General features: G+C 40.5%; 1 long non-coding RNA gene across 1 annotated transcript; it reads left to right on the plus strand.

Annotated features, from left to right (window-relative positions):
* The first annotated feature begins 8,759 nt into the window (after positions 1 to 8,759).
* Positions 8,760 to 15,667, plus strand: LOC119918387. Its single transcript, XR_005447429.1, has 3 exons — positions 8,760 to 8,872; positions 14,932 to 15,042; positions 15,276 to 15,667. It is a non-coding gene; the product is annotated as an uncharacterized LOC119918387 (long non-coding RNA).
* Positions 15,668 to 23,868: the final 8,201 nt, after the last annotated feature.

Consider the following 23,868-nt stretch of genomic DNA (forward strand, 5'->3'; position numbering starts at 1 on the left):
AAATCATGCATGCATATCAAGAATAAGTAAACACTTAGTTTGGATAATTTGCGTACAGTGTCAACTTAGTGACAGAATATTGGCTGGTGGGCAGCATGAAGATGGTGATGAGAAAAGAAAGACAAAGGAGAAAACTTTCATCTCTGATTACTACATATGATTTAACTTATTTTGTCTGAGTTGGGTGTTGTTTGATTGACACCTCCTGCACTAGCTAGACTTGATAGCTTGGTTGCGCCTTAAACACACACAAGTCTAATCAGCCAGCATAACTTAAAACACCTTTAGGTTTGTGCAGGGCCTTCAACAAATCCCCCTAATTCCCAAAAACGTTATCTACATGTGGCAGAAAGAGTCATTGTGCAGTTTTATCTGAATAATGCATGTCTGATGAATTGGCACATGGGAATCTATCAAGGGGTCCCGAATCCTGAGATGCAGCGATATGTGTCCTTCAAGAGCCAGAAGAAGTGGGCTTAAGAAAGGACATGCCTCCATTTCCCTATGGTATCTATGACCAATGAAAACCATGAAAACCTGCCTTGGTGGACGGATGTGACATGGTTAAGACAACAGCTCCATGCCTTAGTTCTTCATCTCCTAGATACGTAGGTTTAAATGTATATTAATCAGTTTGTTAGCTTTCAATTGCACAAGGACATGGGACACCCCTGTTTGTGGAAAACCGAAAGCCAGTTGTGAGATAGCCTCCCTTGGTCTCTCAAAATCTTAAGTCCAGGGGTATCTGGAAGTGGAAAACTGTGGCATCCAGTTGGGGTGATGGGGATCAGAGTTGTAAAAGGCCAAGGGAACCAACCCTGGAACATGACTTCAAAGCCATTACTGTCAACACTTGCCAAAACAATAGCTGAGTCATTGGTTTCAATCATCAACCATTTCAACACCTTGCAGGTTATATTCTGGTCATTTTTTCCTTTGGGGCTGTAAACATTGGACTTTTCCTTTAACAACTCTCAAGGAAGTTCTTTCAGGATAAGCTTCTATTAAGTGTGCCCACTAAAACTGCACCATTGTCTGGGAGGATAATGACTCTCCGCTCACACTTCTATTTCCAATTTCTGCTTCATCAAAAAAATCAAAAAATAGTTGTCCTTCCTCTAACTCTTCTATTGCTTATGTGTATTTTTACACGTGAAAGATTTATGATTGTCTTTTAAATGTATTATTCACTCATGTGAACCCTGGTTTATTTTTGTTGTTAAAGGAGACTGCTAATCTCAATGGGATCCAGCAAAATGAAGGTTAAATGAAATAAAGTTCTACTCCCACGTTCTTTCCAGTCCTCCATCCTTCCCCTCCACCCTAAACAACCTGTAAACCTCTGATTTATTGTTATTACAGCTGAGCTGAATCAAAGAGTGGCAGTGGCATAGACAGGAAAGGCAGTGAGAAGGGAGGGACTGACGTGGCCCAAGGCTACAATTCGCAGACAGTACATTGACTTTTCAATGGAGTAGGCCGATATGCCATTTTAACACATCTATCACAGGAACTTCCATTTCCTCGTGTGGGCCAGTAGTCGTCTGGTAGGAAATCATACTTATTTCAAAAAGTTCAAGGACAAAGTTGGCATTTACTGTGATAGGGATCCCTGCATGTGTTTGATTATGACAACATCATTATCATTTTTATTTAAGGGAACTCTAAATTGTTTTGACAGGGATTCACCAATTGCCTTGTTTGTTCCAAAACTGAAAAGGAAGTGGACAAAAAAAATTAGAACTTAGCTTTCTACTTTCTACTTAGCTTTCCAAACTGTCTTCTGCAATCATGTTGCTACCTAAACTACCAGAAAGCTTGGCCTATTTCTTATGGATTCTGTCAGAAAATCACAAGCACTGAAGCCAAAAGAAGGGCTTCCTGCACTGATTACATATTTCTAAGCAGTGTGTGCAGCATAATCATGTTTTTCTGTCATTTGTGGTCCAGATGGAACCATCAGACAAGTATGACAAGTCAGATGGCACAGACCTCACTGTGCCAAAGTCACATGACTGTTGTTCAAAAGCCTGCAGAGCAGTAATTGTCCAGATGTTTCATCCTTTCGACCCTCTTTCAACATGATACAGCTGTAGTGCTGATTGACTGACTAATTCACTCACTCAACAAAAACCTGCTGGGAATATGTTTGCAATCAAAATGTATAATCTTTTCAGTATGGTGAAGAACAGTTCTCAGATCAATGTTTTCTGGCGATATCACATGCATATTTTGTTCATTGTTGTAAAAGTTCATGAGTCAAGAGCAGTTAAGAATGTAGTTTTTCATGTTCAAAAAGCTTGAAAAGTTTATGTTTTCTTGTGTGTGTGTAATACACATCTTTATCAGATTTCTTTATGAATGGAAATTTAGTCTGAGTGCTCCAATACCAATGTGGCATTAAGCACAACTACACACAAGCACAAATTACATCACTTAAATATTTACTGAATAAACGTAAATTGATCAATTTGAGGTTTCGTTTGACCAAAACTGGATATGCTAGGGTTAGGGAATTTGCTTGTAAGGTCCTTTCAAGGCTTGCTTGTGATATAGAGCTACACGCACATGTGGCTGTTTCTTATATAGTAGTACATTGTAAGTATGAAGCTCCCCAAGGACATATAATGTGGAAATCCATGCGAAAGGATTCAAAATACATGGAAACAGATTATTACAGGTTCAGTAGGTAACTTTAAGTTAAAAAAAACATATCAGCATATTTGCTGAAACTCAAACTATATCCTGACAGTAGTACATAAGACAGATAACCTGTGGGGAAAAAATCTGGTTCCTCTGGCTCCTGCTACTGCTCCTAATGCCATTTGAAAGTATTCATCACACTGGAGTCAAAACAACCAATCAGAACCAGGAGGAGTCAATAACGCAGTGTCAATCACTGCTCGTGCACACGCTGCGTAGCCCCCCTCCTCGTGCATGCTTTCACTCACTCAAGCTCAATGTCATCAGTGCGAGGCTTCAGAAGTTTTGCAAACACAATGGCTGAGAAACAACCACCAGCAAATGAAAGAACTGCCCAACCCTCCTTTGCCAACAACCAAGTATAGCAAAAAACACTTGTGTGATCACATCCCAGCTTTTGGGGGACATTATTTTTGATACCACCATGCTCGGATCGACAAGTGGCAAAGAGGCATGCGACGACAGACAGTGGGGAATAACTTTTGAGGGGGGACACTGTATATAGGTGTCATTTACACTGAGGGCACTTTTTGAAATGGCTGATTTTGTCCCCACCACTTTTTTAAAGCATAATTTGTTAAAGAAAAAACATTCTGAAAGATAGCTCACAGTTAAATAACAAATGAAAATGCCTGCATGCAATGCATTTAAAATATAGAAGAAACAAATGTGCATTGTCCAATAAAAGTAACTTAACTAAAGAAAAGTAACTAAAAAAACAAAACAACCTACTGATCATAAAATGACCCAAAAACGTGCATGCACCAATCAGTAACTTTAACTTCTTGACACAGTTTCTTTTTGGCCAAGTTTCCGTCCTCTCCCTGTGAACCTGACAAAAGAAGAGGAAAGACTAAATCATGATGGATGATCTTACATGAGAAAAGTTGATCTACAAGAGAAACAGATCTGAAAGTAACACAGAATGCCTGAGAGCTGCATTAAAATGTCACGTGCTTCCTGAATGTTGTGTTTCCTTTTACATAAATAAAAACATTTCAGAAACTTTCACCAGAATGCAGGAAATGAAGATTTCCCTATGTCCCCACCACTGTTCAACACAAAGTGACGTCCTTGAGTGTGTGTAGAGTACTAGCCTGTTATCCCGCTGTTAGACGTTGTCATAGCTGCCTTTCATGCTTGAGGTGCTCTTTCCTGGGGTGCGAACAGTTGGTGGGGTGTCTTGAATCGAAGCGAGAGAGACCAGGGTCTTTTGCATTATATGTTAACTTGTTACCGACTGCTGCCTTAGCCCCATGCATGGAGACTGAGTGCACAAAACTTCATGACATCAGCCCTTTTGGATGGTTGCAATGTATGAGGTGGACGAGATCTGACAACAGCAGCAGCTGCAAAGTAAGTAACTAACGTTACTGTACATTAGGATAATTTATCATTTAATATTTAAAACATTTTAAGGACAATTTTGCATGTCCCACAGATTACAATGTTTAAACCGTGGTCATGAAATTAAGTCCACTGCTACGGTTTGGCAATTCACGTGGATTAGTAATCCCTGTGCTTCGTAATAATGTATAACTTGTAACGTTTATTTTTTTTTTTTAATGGCTCTTGTCAGGGGTTGGGTCAACCAATACCTTTGTGTGACGTTTTGTTGAGATTTGGAAGTTGTGTGCATAGGCTGTTCTGCGAGCCTCTGTGACCAGAGGTTACCATTGACTTTAAATAAAGACAGACGACATGAAAGCTCCCCAAAAGTGAAGCAAAAACATTTTAATCGCTCCTTGATGGCTGGCTGCAGTACAGGTATAGCCATACATTTCTATAATTTTAAGTTGTTCTATCACCCTGCTCATGATTGAGTCGACCAGGTACCAAACTTTTGGCTGGTCTTAAACTGGATATGGGTGGGACTAACTGGAAGTTGTTCATTTAAGGCTGAAATTTAAATTGATTGATCAGAAGTTGCTGTATTTATTATAAAACTATTTACAGAACTAACTTTTTTATAAAAGTTCATATATTTATTGTTTATTTGAGAACGCATATTGACACATTTTACTCTAATGATACTCGTACTCGTAAAAAGTACATTATCTGTACCGGACTTGTTATGGCTGAGCTCAACCCAAATGAGGTTGACTTCGATACCACATCTCTAACCCTTATCACGCCTGCGTAGAATATGGCTCCAAATGACGTCACCAGAGCAAGATGGCAGCGCGCATATACGGCATATTTTGGCTTGTGGGTGAAATGGTGGGCATTAGGAAGCAGGAAACAGCATGTCGAGATGACATGAAAAATGTTACAAAAAAAACTCACACATGTAATGTTCATTTTCTCACTGACTGGAAAAATAACACAGTTATTTGTACTGTGAGTAAGATTTATAACTCGTGCTTCATTTAAACCCTCTCAACACACAGGCTATAGCTTCCAGAATGCAAGTCTCAGAGAGGAAGTGGAGAAGCGTCATCCATCTTTAAATATAGTTTATGGGGGTTACACCATTCTCTGCATAGGTCTATAGAGATCTTTACCTGTAAGAACTAGAATTGACTTTGATCAATTATTGACACTTTTCTGACTGACAATCTCTCAGACTCACATAAAATAGTTTTAACTACTTACATTAAGCTGACACTTTTATCCAAAGCAACTTACAATACATGTCAGAGGTCACACACCTCTGGAGCAACTAGGGGTTAAGTGTCTTGCTAAGGGACACAATGGCGAGTGGGTCACAATGGAGGATTGAACCCTTGTCGCTGACACTAAAGGCAGGCATTGTATCCATTGCGCCATCACCACCACCACAGAGAAATGTTTCTGCCCAGCTTCGAACTGGGGACCTTTCGCGTGATAACATGATAACCACTACACTACAGAAACTTGCATGGCTTTAAAGAGTTCCACCACTTTGGCTCTGACTGAAATATCTCAACAACTATTAGGATTGTGATTAAAAACATTGTTCAGACATTCACTTTACCCAGATCAAAATTCCTTAACTTTTCATCTAGCGCCAACATGATATAAAAAATGTAATTTGTCCAGTAGTTTGGTTTATGACCAAAATCCTGTAAAATGATAATGAATGACATTCTCATCTGCCTCAGCTGTATTTACTGCTAATTAGCAAATGTTAGCATGATAACGCCCTAAATTAAGAGAGTGAACATGGTAAACATTTTACCAGTTAAACATCAACATTGTCACTGTGAGCATGTTAGCATGCTGACATTAGCATGTACTTAAAATCATTGTTGTGCCTATGTATAGCCTCACTGAGCTGTTAGCGTAGCTCTAGAGAAGTGTTATATATTTAAACTAGTGGAACAGGAACAGGCTGGGATTTGGCTATAATGATGCAAAGATGGCGTGTATTAGTAGTGTGTCACCTGTGATAAATAATCTATATATCTTTACTAATAAAGTTGTCACTGTTCTTGCTGTACTTACATTCTGGAAGCTATAGACTGTGTGTTTAATGGATTTCAATGAAGCATGAGTTATAAATCTTACTCACCATACAGAGAGAACTGTGTTATTTTTCAAGTTAGTGAGAAAATGATCATTACATATGTGAGTTTATTGCAACTTTTGCACTGTCGCCCTCGACCTGCTGTTTCCTGCTTCCTAATGCCCACAGTTTCACATGCTAAGTTCCCACCATCCACCCCTCCGTCTCTCCCACTACAGCCTCTTTTCCTTCCCTACATGCAACTGCCACTGCTGCCCTATATCCACTTACTGCCTCCTTACACACCTAAATCCCTCTTCTCTTCTCTCACTACTTTAACCCCCTCCTCCATCACTTCTTAGCTAAACCCCCTTTCATTTTCTCAGCACTCTGCTCTTTCTCATCACACTTCTGTCCTCCTCTCCTCTCCCTTCCCCTGTTTCTCCTGTTCTTTCCTCTCCTCTTATTCTGACATTTCCCACACTGTACACTTCTCATCTCTCTGAGACCATATCTACCTTCTGCCCTCTTCGTCAACCGTGAAATCCATGTCCAGCTGAGTTCTGCTGGGAGCCAGAGCAACCAGATGGCACCCAAACATCTGCGTTACCCAACTCGGCCCAAACCGGGCTCTGAAGGATACGCAGCTGTATAAACAGCTTGTGTGTAAAAATGCAAGCTATGCAGCCAAGCACAGGGGTCCTCACCAGGTCGCTATGAAAAGAAATATTATTAATAATGATAATAATGACAGAGGAAATACCTTAGCTTGAGACGTGACTGTATGCTTGTGTGACAGTGGAGCCTGGGAAAGATGACAGAGGCCTCGAGCTATACACACACACACACACACACACACTATGTTAATATGAGTTTGTTAAGTTACATTAAAATAGTATTTTACTGCAGTTATAGTTATATCAACCCAGCTTAAAGGATTCATTTCCTATTTTGGGAGATTTGTGCAGATTGAGATTGTCTGTACATAAAGTATGAAGCAACAGAGCTGATTAGCTTAGCAAAGCATACATACTTTAAACTAGGGAATAGCAGCTAGCCTAGCTTTTCCCAGGGTAACAAATCTGCCAACCAGCACCTCTAAAGCTCACTAATTAACACGTTACATACGGTTTGGAGTTTTGCCACAAGGTTGCTGGGTAACACATAACGCTGTGTTAAACCACAAACCCAGGCTAGCAGTTTCCCCCGGCTTTTCAGGCTCCATCTACATATTTAGCGTAGGCTACAGATATGAGAGTGGTATCACTCCTCTCATCTAACTCTCGGCAAGAAAGAGAGTAATGGTATTTCCCTGAATGTCAAACTGTACCTTTAATGTAATTGAAGGGGTAGCTTGTTAATGCATACTGATTACTTACAGATGTCTTTACCAAACTTTCTAAAGGCAAATATGCATGGTATGAAAGCTAACAGACATGCTGGCACAAACTCAAAGTATCCAAAAAGTCCCTTCTGGTGAAAGGGTACACAAAGGCCGGGATACAGCGCAACAATGGGGCAGCACGCAGTACGTGAATGACTAAGCCAAGCTAGATGAGTTTGGGCTAAACCAGGATTACCTGCATGTGGACCGTAATACAACTGTTCCTATATGGCCTATTAATATTCAAAAAGGCCTGATATCTCTGTTCAGTGTAAATTTTGAAAAAACACAGATTCTAACTGTTCTGTGGTTGTGTTTTGAGTGGATTTTAATAGCTTATCTCACACTCCTTTGGCCTATTCTCTTTTACCTCAAACTCCAAAACAACAACTCAGGCCCACTTGAGAGTACTCTGGGCTTGGATGAGTTTTGCCTCTGGCACAGAGTCATCGGCACAAGAATCTGGCTGCCCTCCAAACACAATATTTGTCAGAGTAGCCTTGTTTCAAACCTTTAGTGTTTATTACATTTTGCAGCCTGCACTTTTTTGTCAGAGATGAGGTTTCAGATTCAACCTTAAGATTCCAGTGAAAAGCCCTTTCATGTTTTTAATCACACTAAAAGTGTTCAAAGGGTACAGTAAGTGTTTTTAATCAGCATGCACAGCTGTACAGAGAGTGAAAAAAACATACATTTTTCATTTGCATCATATGGTTCACATCATTTTCTTTCAGTATTCTTTGAGACATTGACAGCCTCCACTTCATGTGTCAGCCCTGTTGAGAGTGAAGATGTAAGCAATCTGGATTTGAGAACAATTATGGACCACACTGAAAAACACAAAGAAATTGTATCTCACCCGGTTTAAAATTTCTTACCTTTTTGAAAAACATGCAGCTGGATTGAAAAAGTTCAACTGATTTCATTGCAACTCCCGATTTAGATACGTCCACACCTCAAGTTACAATAAATATAGAAACAATATACCAATCATTTGCTATTATCAGAATCAAGAAGACATTTTTGAAATTGCTTTCATAGAATAAAGGTGCAAAGATGTAACATTAATCTGCTGGGAAATATATTTTCCAGCGCATTCATAGACTGAATTATCGAAATCGTCACAATCTAAACCCCCTGACCCTTGTTGCTGTTTGGTTACAAAGACATTTGGCTCCTGTTCAGTTGAATGCTTTACTGAATGCTTAGAAAATGCAACAAGCCTTTTAAGTCAACACTTTGTGTCGAGTATCAAAAGGCGGCGTGTGATAGACCCAAATGTGCCCAGTGTTTAGAGCCGTAGGCTTCCTGCACCTGCAGGCTCAGCATATGGCAGAAGTCTGGACCTCCCGTGATAAGTAAGTCACACTATTGCAAAAAACAAGCTTCCCCTAAGTGTGTGTGGGCTTGTTTTACTTGGGGTCCAAAATCCAGGAGCCCACTATACTTGTGGGGTCCGAAAGCTTTGTAGGGACCAAAATGCTGGACCCCACAAGTTTAAAGGGCTGTTTGAGGGTTAAGACTTGGTTTTAGGGTTAGGTTTAGAATTATGTAAAAGTTAGGGTTAGGGTTAGCCACTTACTTGTAATGGTTAAGGTTAAGGTAAGGGACTAGGGAATGCATTATGTCAATGACAGGTCCCCACGAAGATAGTGACACAAGGCTGTGTGTGTGTGTGTGTGTGTGTGTGTGTGTGTGTGTGTGTGTGTGTGTGTGTGTGTGTGTGTGTGTCAGTGAGAGAGCGCAAGAGCAAATGAGAGAGAGTTTTTCCTTTCACTGTTGAACCACTTGACTGGGTTGGTTGACCATCATTTCAAGAGTCTCACCACGAATTTTAATAGAAATTTTAGCTGTTAGGTTTACATACAATGTTGTTTGGTCTAATGAGATTTTCTTAAGAATAAAAGATAATGATTAGTGGTATAACTGCAGGGAACATTTTATTTTTTGCTTTGGTAATCATCTTCACTGTTAAAGTCAGCTCACTGGCCTGGCCATCCTAATGGATAAAACACACCACGGGACCAGATTATTCTGTCTTTTCAGCAAGAACATCAAACCGCTTTGAAGATCAAAGTGACGTGTGTGCCTTCGCATTTGAGTGTGTACCCTCACCTTTCTGCGTTTGGTGCCAGCTCCTTCCTCTTAACTGCGGCCCCGTGCGCTGTGGATGGCAGGCAGCCACGGCTCAGGTTCTCCATCATAAAGCAACGGAAACCCCTTCTGTCCATTGTTTGAAAGCTCTCCCAATGGCAAACCAACCACAGCTCTCAGCAGCGCAGATTTGAAAATGTTCTGTGTAACGTTAATAGAAAATGAGTGCCGAGGTCTCCCTTGAATGACTTTCCAGCACATTAGTGCCAGGAAGCCGTTCATTTTAATGTCAGGGGTGTATTAGCGCTGCTATATAGTGTTTTGACTGTAACTATCCCAGCATTTACTCTAAATATACACACAGCATTCTTCTTCTGTCGAGCATATCTTTAGGGCATAGTTAAGTAATTACTGGAGATTTTAAAATAAACACATCCGGTACACAGACTCGGTTTTGTTAACAGGACAGCGGTTACCACCCTTTCATGGTGTAGATCCAGCACTGTATAATACTTGAGTCAAAGCCCGGAGAACATGACACATGAGCTCTCCCCGGAATGAGGTGGAGTGCTGCTCCGGGCTTCTGTCCTGCGTCTCAGCTCTACAGTATCGTTCATATTTCACACTTAGTTAAAGAACGTTTCATTTTTAAGGCCTTGGTGTCCTGGCTACTCAAGCAGGCTGGCATGTATGGAATGTGACCACAGTGCTGTGCATTTAAATCTGGCTCATGTCGTGCCCCTCCATTTCTCCTCTTTCTGTCTCGCTTTAGTGCAGAAATACACTGATAAACAATACTGAAGAAAAAGATCAGCAGACTTCACTATAAATTAAACAGAAAAGTTACAGAAAAATACAAAGGAAGAAATGCTGCATTGGGTCACTGCAGATTTTTTGGAGGTAACACCTTAATCATAATACCGGGGAAAGTCTTGTAGTAATATGTAGTAAAATTCACATGTAATTAAAACCAGTTGTGCTTCGTAAAACTGTACAACAGAAGAAAAATGCGTATGTATGTATGTGTATATTTTTATCAGTTACTCTATGTGTTATCATGTGAAATGCACACATTTTTGTGTTAATCTATTTAAATGTTAATATAATTTTAGATTTGTCAGAATAGAGTCAGATTTTCTCAGTTGATTTTAGCAAAAACTATGCTAGGGCTAGGCTAAATTCATTAAATTAAATTTAAGGTTTTGGTATGGGAGTCTACAGGCATGCTAGTGGCTCTGTGGGATACTTAGCACAGCACAGCAGTGCTCTAAGCTAAATGCCAATGACATATGCAAACATAGTCTCAATGACAATGCTGACATGCTGAGTTTAGCTAATATAAATTTGACTATGTTCACCGTCTTAGTGTACTGTGTTAGAATTCCTACTTTCGCTAATGTAAAGCTAAGTCCGCTGGGAATTTTGCAGGTATTAAGGCATCAACAGACCTAATGATGGCGCTAAATAAAAAATTAAGGGACCAGTGTAATTACAAGTCATCCTGAAGGGAACATTATTGTGTGTACCAAATTTCATGGAATTTGTTGAGACGCTTCACTCAAAACCACAGACGTCGAGCTCATGGTGGCGTTAGAGGAAATGTCAGGGAATCTGCAAAGTCATTAGGATTCATCCTCTAGGCACCACAAATGGCTGTAATTTCATGCCAATCCATCCAATTGTTATTGAGCCTGGACCAAAGTGGTGGCCCAACCAACTGACCATCCATAAACCCATGCAGCTTGCAGGGAGAGGAGAACAAAAACACCCCATGTTGATTACACATTACCATTTTTAATATATACATGAATGTTTACAAAAATATGCCAGACAAGACAAAAATGATTGGCCCCCAGCTACAGAAGGTTTAATTACATTTATAACCTTTTCAAGGCTTTATTGGTATCTGTTAAAGCCATTGTTTCCTTGGCCTGTGTCATTTGTAAATTCACTGTCTTGGTATTCAGCCTGGCATCCACTGCATCCAGCTATCATCGAGGCCAATCCCCACAGTCTGGCACCAGTCAAAGGTATTACAGTAACATCCTGTCCTCTCTTCACAAAGAATGCTTGTTTTGGCATACATTTGGATGTGCTCTCCATTAGAGGCTTTAACACTCTCAGTCACTGCATTATCTGCACTCATTAATGACTGTCAAAACATGGGAGGAAGGTTACAGTGCCAGACGTTGACCAGGATACTTGACACCACTTCTAATCTTTGCCTGCTTGAAATACCAAGCAGAAGTAGGTGAACAGAGGTACAGACAAGAGAGAGCGATTGTTGAAATGATGATGATTAATGGCAGTGAAGTGGTTTCAGTGCAACTCTTAGAGTAGTGAAATGGAGCCTGGGTAACCATGTGTTTGAGTGACTTCTGTATATTCTATCTCATATATTTATTTCCATCTTTAACAGACCAATTGTGTTTATTGTCATTTTTGTTCAGAGTCAATATTTGGTTTAGTTGCTTAATTCCGTAATTTGGGACATAAGCTTGCTTTCTTGGCAAGACTTAGATGAGAAGATTGATACCACTCTCATAACTACACTAAACTTGAAGGTACAGCTACCAGTCGGTTAGCTTAGCTTAACATAAGCCTATAAAGCAGGGGAAACAGCTAGCCCTGGTCTCTCGAAAGGAAGCAAAATTGTCTACCGGCACCTTTAAAGTTCTCTAACGTTGTACAATGTACACATTGTATCTCATTTGTTTAATCTGTATAAAAAACAAAGTGTAAAATAGGTGGTGGTTTTATTGTTTTTCCTTTGAACATAGCCTAGCTAGCTGCTTCAGCCTGCTTCCAGCTTGCTGAGCTAAGCTTCCCAACTGCCGGCAGTATCTTCACATTTAGCGTACAGATATGAAGTGGTATCTATCCTCTCATCTATAACACTGAGCATAAATAACACTGACAGTCAAATTAGGTTTGTGTGGCCAAAGATGATAAAAGTCAAACAGTAGCAGTTTGTGGTGAAAGTATTTTTGGAAGGGTCATTTGGAAGAAGGTAGTAATTTTCTTTAAAAACCCTACACTAGCTATTCCACCAATTCCAATTCAAATGTGGTGTGTTTATATAAAATTAACACGGGTTAGATGTCTCAATTTAAACGTAACGTTAACGAGTATAAATGAATGCCTGTTCTGTTTTTTATGACATTATCTTTATAAACGTGAGCACCTGGAGTGTAACTTTTGCCAAGTGGTGGAACATCCTGATTAAAAGACTCATGTGAGAACTGGACCTCCCTGGCATTTCCTCTCAAACACCTGTGTTTAAAATCTGTTCTTGATCAGGTCAGGTTAATTTGACCGGACTCCTCGCATGTGCTGCAGGTCCTCCCGGATCCCCTATAACTGCATGCGATAGATGAGAGGTGGAGCACCCCATTAGCTCGAAAGCAGAGTGGTCGAGAGGGCGCGTGGGGTCAGCCAGACGCTAATTCTGGGTAAAAGCCTGTAGCACCCAGGTTCCTGGGGAATGTTTCTTTACACACTACATAAGCTCAAACGTTTCTTTAAATCCAATCTCAATCCAAATCCAAAGTTCTTTGTTTTGAGACAAACTAGCATAGTAGATGATAGTGACTGGAGGCACACTGCATCATTACGATTCATTCTGTGAGCTCTGTTTTCTGTTGCCTTTATAATGAGCTGGTCCTGGGCCCAAACCCTTGGGAGCAGTATAATCACAGTTTAATGAGCTGTATCAGGACCAGGGCTGAGAGCTGAGGGATTTAGAGAGTTCCTGACGAGGCTACAGGCACTACAGTACCTGTTACCCCGAATGCTCCCATAACTGAACATCTGGATTTAATGGCAATAAAACACAATTTGTGTGCGTTATTTACGCCTACATTAGAAGTGGCCAATCCAGCTCATATTTATCAGCAAATTGGTTCCAAAAATTAACGGCTAAATTGTTCAATTACTTCATTTATCTTCTGCAGCGGTTCTCCAACTGTTGTACATATTCAATACCGCAGGTGTTATTTGAAGTGCCCCCAGGTTGTACAGCAGTGTATATAAATTCTATTATTGTGGCACATATTAAGGGTGGAGGACTATCATTTCTATGTTTATTGACATGATCGATTACACTGATAAAGTGATGCAAAATGCATTGAAACAACTGGGTGCTTTCCACTACAGTAAAATTAGACTACAGATGTTGCCAGTTTGGCCAATTGGCTTGTCTGTGTCTTCCACGAGTATGGGCATAAGAGCGAGTTGGGGCATGAGAACGAAAAAATGCAGCAGAATTCGTACATACAGTGCCAAAGCAATGACAAGCTGACAAATTATTACAGGATGCGGATTAGAGGTTGCCTCATATGTGATGTGGACACATTGAAGCATCTTTAGCAATGAAGAAAATACCAAAGCTTTGTTGCACTCTGCTGTTCTGTTCTAGCTACACAGTGGAGTCAGATGGTTATCAGGTGCTTAAACTTGATGATCCACCATGTCAGGCAAACGTGGCCTACCTGATGAATGGATATGTTATATTGATTAGAGTGTCTTCCTTGGACCACTTTTTACATTTTTGCCAAGGTCATGAAGTCTTGAAAGAGTACAGGCAAATACCAAACTTTAAGAATCGTCTGCACATGGGACACATAATGCTGCAGTTGAAGATTTGATTATTGTGGACCTCTGGTTCCTGGAAGAACATTAAATGGAAGACCGTGGAAACTGGAAGAACTACAACTGCATTTAACTGGAAGAGTATTTTTTCATTTCTGGTCACATCAAAGTAGACCATGAACTCCTGTAATGCCACACAGGAATGCAAGAGGATCTCGACTATATGTAGCAAAAGTTGTTGGGACTTGTTATCAGATAAGCTGAGGCAACATTCACTATTTCATTTCAAAGACAATAAATATCCAGCCCTCACATTAAGGACCGAGGGCTGATGCCATTTTACAATATAGGCCTTTTGGGCTCCCAAGTACCATAGCAGAAAGAATGGAAGCTAAGGGCAATTCACATCAAATCAGTTTTACCCTCTCAACAGTTACACATTAATTTATACAAATTTGTTCCATCTGTGGAGCTGTCTCTCTTGCATACACACCGTCTAAGATGTCATGGTCTCCATAGCCAGGTCAGGATGTATTTTTGTTCCCTCTGAGTGGAAACTGACTGGAAGGAGACCCTTCCCCGGAGGCAGCTCTCTGAGCCACCGACAGCCAAGACGTATAAAAGGAGTGTGTGTTTGTACAAGTGTTTCACATAGGACCAGACCCAGACATATTTCTGAATGAGACTAAGTGACAGATGATTTTCGGAATCACAAATTTTTTCCTCTCTGAAGGGTCCAGTCAGAGTCCGGGGTCTTCAGACGCCTGACTCACTGCTCAGGAATTCATCTGCCGGTACTACCGTGCTGTGTCCTGCATTATTTCTATCCCTGGATGTTATGTATGTAAGTATTCATGCATAGTTTATTCATCAACAATGGGCATCTATGATGGTGCCAGTCATGGTTGCTATGATATTTTTCATGTAACTAAAGAAGCTTCAACAACTAGACCACCCGCTCCCAGGTCTATTTAAAATTTTGACAATAACTGATTACAAAAGCTGCTGAAATGTAAACTGCATTTTTGCAAGTTGGGCTAGGTTCTGTTGTTTACTACTGTTGCTCTCTTTTCATAGCTTTGGTTTAGGGAAGAGAGAAGACAGAAAACCATGAGCAGTCGACTCCTCCCCTCTGAAGATCTATACTAATTGATAACATGTGTATAAGGAGGTAACTTGATACTAAGCTAGTGTACGACCCAAACACAGGCCACCTGCTGCGGTTTTGGAGAGAGCTGAGTCTATCTCCCACCACAGCGGAGGCCTTTCTGATTCAGACGGTTCAAATGAGGACACACTGGCCAGAGTCCATAAGTCAATCAATCAGCTTGCTCACTTCAAAGCTGAAAAGGTTTGGCCAGAGTGGGGATGTTGCCTTTGCTGCAGCAGAATGGAGAGTCCACTTCCAAGTGGCAATACATTAATTTTAGAGGGGAAAAAGACTTTTGACATTAATCGCTGTTTCTAAAATAAAGAGAATCCAACATGTAAAAGTATTTTGTCAAGCAAAGTTTTTTCACTGTTTCATTGTGTGCTGTTTGGCAAGACAAAGTTTCACCCTTTTCCAATAAAGGATATCTCATTTAGGAACAAAATGTTCAAGGGTTATTGCAGCCAAATTGACCCATATGTCATTTAGAGGGTTTTATTAAAGTCTTCAGTTTGCCCTTTAGCCAAATAAGAGCTTATGAGCTAAGTGCAATTACACTCTACTTTGCTTTACAACATTTTTTCTCTTTCCTGACAGTTTTGTACAACTTCATAGTGCAGTGGAACATCCTGGGGAGAATTAGCTAAAATTTTTTGCACTGTCTCTCAGGCTCACCCTGCACAGAGAGACCGGCCCGAGGCGGCTGCCAGCTACCACACACACAACTGTGCTTGTCACTCCCAGGACACAGCAGTCAGTGGCTTGGACGGTACACAGATAAGATAACACACAGCCCAGCCACTTCCCCTTTTCCCACATTTATCAAAACAAGGTCTGGCTACCTCATGTGAACTGTACATTCAGTACAATATGTCAGCCATGATGTGTGTCATCAGCCAAAAATGGTGGCATCTTTATTTGAAGAGTTCTGTGCCAAAAATGAGCCCACTGCAGAGTCAGAGCACAAAAATAAATTCTGATGCTGAAGCCATGCTGCTTTAGGTGATTTGAGTCAGTGGTTTACATAAACAACTTGACAAACTGCTAGATATGTTTACAAGATGATTGTCTTTTATTGAGGCATACTTCAAGCTGGGTTGGGACTGAATCCTTCATTGTGAAGTGCTTCCAACTTTGTTTCCAATCGCCTCTCAGTGAACAATATTGAGTTCCAAAGATGTACAGCAGGAATGAAACCAAATGAACTGCCCGCAGTGGTATTTGACCAGGTACCCCAGGCAGGTCAAAGTGTTATTGCTACATGTGAGTTTTGTTCCACTTACAGAAAGGACCTGTATGGATCCTGACTCCACATCTACATGGCCACGATTTAAATTTTTTATTTATCTGCCAAGGCCGCAAGGGACTTCACATGTGGGCTGGACGTGTCGACTTATACGTGTGAACACATTCACCCATGCAGACACCCACGGTATACATCTGTTTTTCAACACCCTCATCTTGTCCTTAACATCTCCAACCTGACAAACAGAAAAACGAGTTCCACATTGTGTTAAGATGTTCAGTAGACGTACATTAAAAAATCATACATGTAAAATTACTGTACTTACAGTCCTCTCGTATAAAATATCTAATTTACTTTGATGCAGAATTACGCACATTCATATACAGTATGTGTGTCCACTGAGTGTGGTTGTGTGAATAGTATAACATTTCTGTGTGTGAATGTCCAAATCACTGTGGCAAGAGTAATCGGTTTTAGCAGCTCAGCAGTAGATGAGACCTGGAATTTTATCAAAACTGCACTCAAAAGAGGCACGAACACACACACACGCCTCCTTTTTATTACTGTACACTCCAATGCGTTTGCCATGTGCTTGGGAGCTCTTTGCCAAACTTTTACTGTTACTCCCTCGGTCCTTTCTGAACTTGTCAGATCATCTGAAGTGAATACATATCGCATATATTTCAGTTCTTAATTTCTACAGTAATGGATTTTCAGTATTTAAAGCATCGGCCTGAATTACATCACAATGGAGTAGTAAAAACCTTGTCTTTGACCTACAATACCCATCCACAATCTGCACCGGTGGAAAAAGTTCCCTATAACATTTTCCAGAACTTTCCAGGCTTATGGCAGTTAAAAACCTACAGGCGCACAAATCACTGTGAAGATTGGCTGAAGTGGAAAATGAAGAGGAGCAAAATAAAGAAAAAACAAGTTTTTTTTCATCACAGCATGTTTTCTATTACTGTCAGTGGAGAGCAGCAGGAGCCAAAGTGTTACAGTAAAGATACAACATTTGGAGCAAAGCAATATACTGCATATATTCAGAGACTTGATAGTATCTTGGCAGGATGTACGAGAAACCTGTGGAAAGTTTCAAGGTTTGCTTGAACAAAATGTACAGGAGCTATTACTTGCCCAAATTCAAAGTCAAATACTGCTGAATTATGGCCTTTTGTCAAGGTCATTATCATCCAAAATCAGAGAAAGAAAAAGATTAAAAGCATTCAAAGAAGAAACTTAGGCAAATAATGAAAATCCTACACATGAGTGGAGGTGTAGATCATCCTGGACACACACAGAGACAGCGGTTAAAAGCACTCTTGTGACAGCTCTAGCGCAAATAAACACAGCCACCAAGAGATAAGCATTTCTAATCCCCAGGAATAAATACAAAGGGTGAAGAATGGCTGAATGACATCTTAAAGACAGAGCCTATTTGTATGGGTGTACTTCTTCGTGGCAACATTACTCACAGGCAGAGCATATAGTTGTCAGGCAATTTTCTCTCTCTGCAAATAGCACCACTCTCTCAACACACTCAGTATTCTCTGCATGCCTGCACATTAGTCCTGTTCTTAAAAACGCTCCTCAATTACTGCTGTTGACTTCAGCCCAAAAGATTAAATGATAGTCAACACAAGTGGCAAAATAATCCCTGATTTCTCATGCATACACTCAATAAATACAAAAAACCAGCACACACTCAAACATAAGCCTGATGTTAATGTGAAAACCACGCGGTACTGTATATTCCCCCTTTTTATAGCGAGCAGTAATTGTCAGTCAAGCTGTTTTAGCTGTTTTATGTCATGCTGGCCACTGTAAAATTACAAGTGTGCCGGCGTGAGCGCCATCGCAGGTAAAAGTGGATCACATTTCATCTACATGATCATTTTAGCAGATGGTAGACTTTACAGGAAAAGAGATTATGATTGTTGCAGACTCTGATTTTCAGTCACATTGTTAATGTTGGCAAGCTAGTGGGATGCTGAGAGGGAAGGTGAAAGGTGAACAGTGCACAGAAAGAAACTCATGCACACACTTATGGAACGTGCCTGTGTGCGCATGCATGCATTCAGTCATACAAAACTTAATACATGTGCAAATAAAACTATCTTTTTAGCCATGCTAGCGGCGTGGCTCTAAGGATGGCTATTTCCTCTAGCCCCACCATGAGGTTGTCATGAAATTCGGTAAAGACATTTACATCAAAATTGGTGATCCATTAAACTTCTTCACATACTGCCATCATCAGGTCAAAGTTTTAATTTAGGCCTACTTCAATTGATCTTGCATCATCAGTGTACTTTGTGATTAGGGCTAACGTTAGCAGATGTTAGCATGTGATGTTATTCAGCATGAGACCTCCTTACATTGTTATTAGTCGCCTATGCAGCGCACCTGAGTGGAGCAGCATTGAAAAACCACTGTGAAACTGATAAAACCGACTTAGCATGAATCAACTTCGCCCAGCTGATTTGACACCGGCATACGCAGTGATAGAAATCAGGTCACTCTCGCGCAGAGCTGGACGGCCCCGCTTCACTCTCATGTCAAAGTTGAAAGCGAGTGTTTACAACTGTGATGAGGGGATGAAGAGACTGTCCTTCTGGGAACAAGTAAAGAAAAAAGTCAATTAGAGTGAACTGCGTGAACGTCAGGTAAACATGTGTTCTCTTCTCTCAAAGTTTGAGGTCAGCAGACAACACGTAGGCTAGCCTAATGTTAATGTGCAGCTACTGTGAATTTCTGTCTGTCCTGCTAACCAGCTGAGCAGCGCAGCTCTTGTCTCTCTGTTTCTTGGTTGCTTGTCAGACTGTGACTGAACAATGTTGAGTGAAACATAACTATTACGTTTGATAAACGCCGAGGGACCACGGTGTACATAATTGAACATATCTCAATAAGCATCACATATTCAGCCCAGTCTTTTTATAAATAGTATTTTATATTTGGAAATGTATTGAAGGAAACCTGGAGGAGCCAGTTTGAATGGGCCTGATGCAGCTGATAACATTAATATATAGAAAATATATATCATTTACAGTGTTTTAGTTTGTTTTGGTTCTTCGATCCTTACGTACCCAAAGTCCCAAATGGGGTTCTGTGTCTGTCAGACAGTCTGAAGGGGATACTACCACAACAGCAGAGCAATAAGGCAGACTTATCCTACTTGTCCTCTTGCGAATCAGTTTTCCTTATTGTGATTCACTATAACTCGCAATGTTGTATTCAAGTATTTTTAAAACCAGGTACCTTTTTACTTTTATTTGAGTAGGTTTATATTGGATGACTTTTACTTTTACTTGAGTAACATTTTTCATGTGGTATCTGTACTTTTACTTAAGTATGAAAATTGAGTACTTCTTCCACCACTGACCAACACTACTTTGTTCATTCAATTGTGGGGATTTTTAAGGGCACTATAATCTAAAGTGCATACATTTCACAATATTGTTTCAATATTCAGAGTGTAAATATAGTGGGCCACATGGTAAAAAGGAAGTGATTTTGGAACAAAAAAAAACATGATGCAATCGCCTTCTAGATATTGGTTGGTTGGTTAAATCTCTAAGACAAACTTTTAAATCAGCTTGCTTCCTCGATTGTGCACAAAAGGATGACAAAGAAAAGTATCAGGACACACACAAAGTTACTGAAGTCCTCACATGAACAAACCACATGAAGAGGGATGAGTCTACATACTAACACAGACCAGACCACCCTGGAACCATTCTGACAAAGACTCCCCTGCGAATACCGTCTACGAATGCATGTATGTGTATGTGTGTGTATGTGTGTGTGTGTGTGTGTGTGTGTGTGTGTGTGTGTGTGTGTGTGTGTGTGTGTCCACTCCTCAGGCTCCAGACAGACTGCTCTTCATGCTAAACACAGACACAAAGTCAGACGATGTAAGGTGAGATAGGAAAATGTCCAAAAAAAATCGGGCTTGAGCTGAGTGAGTGAGAGAGAAACAAAGACAGAGAGATGGATTTTAACCCTTGTCATCAGATGCCATAACTAATGGTGGTATAATAAGGATGTAGATAAGCTTGGACACATACATCTACAGCTCACATGCAGACAGGCCCGACTGACGCACCATCCAGCCTGGAAATCTATGTGTGTGGCCTGAGCTTCCCTGCCACCCTTTCCTAAGCTTTCAAATTTTGAGATTAAAGGGCGAGAAAAAGAAGCCATGAAAGAAGTGTCAAACTCAATGCTCCTCCTTTTTTCCTATCACCCTCTTTGCTAGCTTCTGGTCTGTGTCCACAATATTAAAGTTTTGCTATAACATGGATTAGCAGCAAGAAAATCCTCCACTGCTAATCCTTTCTTCTCTACTCTAAACTCTGTACCTCTTCACTTCTTTCCCCCGTGAAATTCACCCCTCCTTTCCTCTCCTGCTCTTCTCCACCATTCTCCTCTCCCACCTCCTCCTGCTGTTATGTTCTCCATATGCTTTGATGGCTCCTCCTCTGAAAGGGGGAAATGATTCAGGCCCCTGGCATGCATGGCAGGGCTGCAGCTGGACACTGCACCTGCAGCTCCGAAAAACAAGCTGACGGTTGCATGTTTGGGAACCTTTTAGTGAGTGTGTATGGGTGTGTACTGCACATGCACATGTATTTTAGCATGTGCACGCTCAAGTATTTTTCTCATGCATTAAACTCCTGCTTTTTTTCGGCACCCTTCCGCTCTCTTTCCTGTGCTTTTTACTTAACTTCTTTTTTCTCCTTTGTTTTTCACACACTTCTGCTCTCACTCAGCAGTGTCAGGCCAATTAAAGTCAGTGTGAGATGATGTTTAGAGGAGCAGTCAGCTCAGTCATGGCTCCTGGAGTTCCCAAGTTCCAACCAAGCACAAAACAACTCTGTGGGAAGCTCTAGGTACCATATTTTTGTTGTGATGACAACATGCACACTGGCATAATTTGTACAAAATTGCAGTTACTACCTTGACCCCAAGTTTTTAGCAAATTCAACTTAGCCAAAACATTAATTTTGATTCAGGGTTGTGGGAGTGAAGGTATATAAAGAAATTTAACAGAACGATGGAAAATGACATCACACTTTTCATTTTGATTGATGGCAAGTGCTGCTTAGTTGCTGCACCTCCATACCTTCATAAATTACACCATAAATCATATAATTAGCAGTGGCAGCCTCCAGAGTTTCAAATACAAGTTTGCAAGCCTTGAAATTAGGTCAATAAATCTCTGGAGACTTTATAATTGAATTGGTGTTTGGTTTTAATGGACCGTAATGTTTGTGTGATTTTATTTTTGCTGAGAATAATAGCCATAACTGCATGTGTACGCTGCACTGTGAGTCTTGCAGCAGGTTCTCACTTGCAGGTAGATGTTTTCAATTACTAGCATAAAGTGGTATCACTGTGTAGCATCTCTTAAAGGTGGAATTCAGTCTGCTAAAAGGGACCTCTGAAAGGCACTTTGCATGGAAGATTGGAGTTTCCACAATCTATTGTTGTTTCTAAGTGTCAGATAAGGGTACTCTCTCTCCCTGACTGAAAACACAACAGTTGTGTTTGCAGTGGTGAGAAGTATTGCACAGGGAGGTTTGCCACGGAAATACACCAGTGCAGGATGTAAGGCTTGGGGGGTCAACCCCTGCTGACTGGAATTAATCTAAACCATAATTACCTCCGCACTAACGAGCCAGTTGTCTTGAGCCGCGGCCAGGTGTTTAGCAGAAAATAGTATGTGACAATGTGGGTTTGGTGTTCACCCATCTGCACACATACACAATCCGCAAACCTGAGTGAGTGAGCAAACATTTTGGCAGCCGTCAATGCTCCTCTCTCACCACATCCATCCATCTTCCTGAGACTTGCTCCTGTCCCACAGCACCGCAGCTTTCCCACCTTGGGAGCCAGATAGGAAGCTGTGGTATGATTTTCACATTTGTTACCCTGTGACAGCTTCACTGAACATGTGTGTTTTAGAGCAGTGGTTCCCAACCATTTTTGTCTGATATAACCCTCAGCACTGTCAGATGACCTAACTAACCTCTTCAAAAACAGTCATGTTCCAAATTCATTTTCAGTGTTTAACACTATTGATAATGTTATATAACAGTGGATATTGATCCATATTGATGTTTAGCTTGCTTTGGTAAAGTCTGCATTCGTACCACTACTGCATACAGCAGAAGATGGACTTTCAACTATCTACTTTTAGCATTTTCCACTATTTGTCCATTTTAGCTATCTATTAAACTATTACTCAACACTTTAAGCTAACAAATGTCATTTCAACTGTTTATCCAGTGTTTTTAACCATTTAATCACTTACTGTTAGCTAGCTTAATCATTTATTCAATACTTTTAGCCAAGGTCTATTTCAACTGTTATTTGCTGTTAGCTATTACAACTATTTGTCCATTAGTTATAGCTATCTGATATTTAATGTCTATTTCAATAGTTTACTCCCGTCAAGCTAATATTAATGTTTATAATGTTTAATAATCATTTAGCCATAGCTATTTCTTTCAACCGTTTATCAATTACTTTTAGCTAACTATTCCAACTGTTTTGCCACAGTTAGGCTATAGCTATCTATTTTTGGTTAAAATCCATTCATACATTACTGTCAGCTAATTTAAAGTTAGCTTAATAGCGGATAAAGGTACTATTTGAACTCATTACTTTTAGCTAACTGTTGAAAATTCTCTGCTTTCCTGCAAACTAGTTTTGACAGCTCTCAGTTGCAACATGTAGCTTTGTGTTCATGTATTACAGGTGACATGTAGCTTAGATATATTTTTTAATCAAATCATTTTTCACAATAGTTATGCTACTCCACAATCTTTCCATGCCCTGACACCTGCAGAAGCTCCTGGTATACAGTGTGTCAGTACAAACCTGTGTCTAAATATATTTGTTGTCTGTGCATCTGTGAATTTGCCATTGACAAGGTGACGGGTGCTGTGTGATGCCCTGGGGCCCTTGGGCTTGCTCAGCAGGCACGAACTGAGCACACAAGTCCTCAGACAATACACTACTATGCTCTGCTCTGCACCTGTGTTATGTTTTCATGCTGACAAAGATGTGCTTTCCTCTTTGTGGGCTAAATATCTGCTTTGTTTCCATGACTCAGAGACTAAAATAGTAAAGCTGCCACCAACTCTGAACCGAGGCTCTTTGTAGTAAAAAAGCCAAATTACTTTGAACACACAAACACCGCAGTGAATGGTTAGCAAATGGGTGGTATGTGAATTACTCACTGTGTAAAACTGGCACACAAATGC

The sequence above is a fragment of the Micropterus salmoides genome, unplaced genomic scaffold (genome assembly GCF_014851395.1).
Source record: "Micropterus salmoides isolate LMB-PRFRI ecotype aquatic unplaced genomic scaffold, ASM1485139v1 Ms_hic_scaffold_23, whole genome shotgun sequence".
NCBI classification, from domain to species: Eukaryota; Metazoa; Chordata; class Actinopteri; order Centrarchiformes; family Centrarchidae; genus Micropterus; species Micropterus salmoides.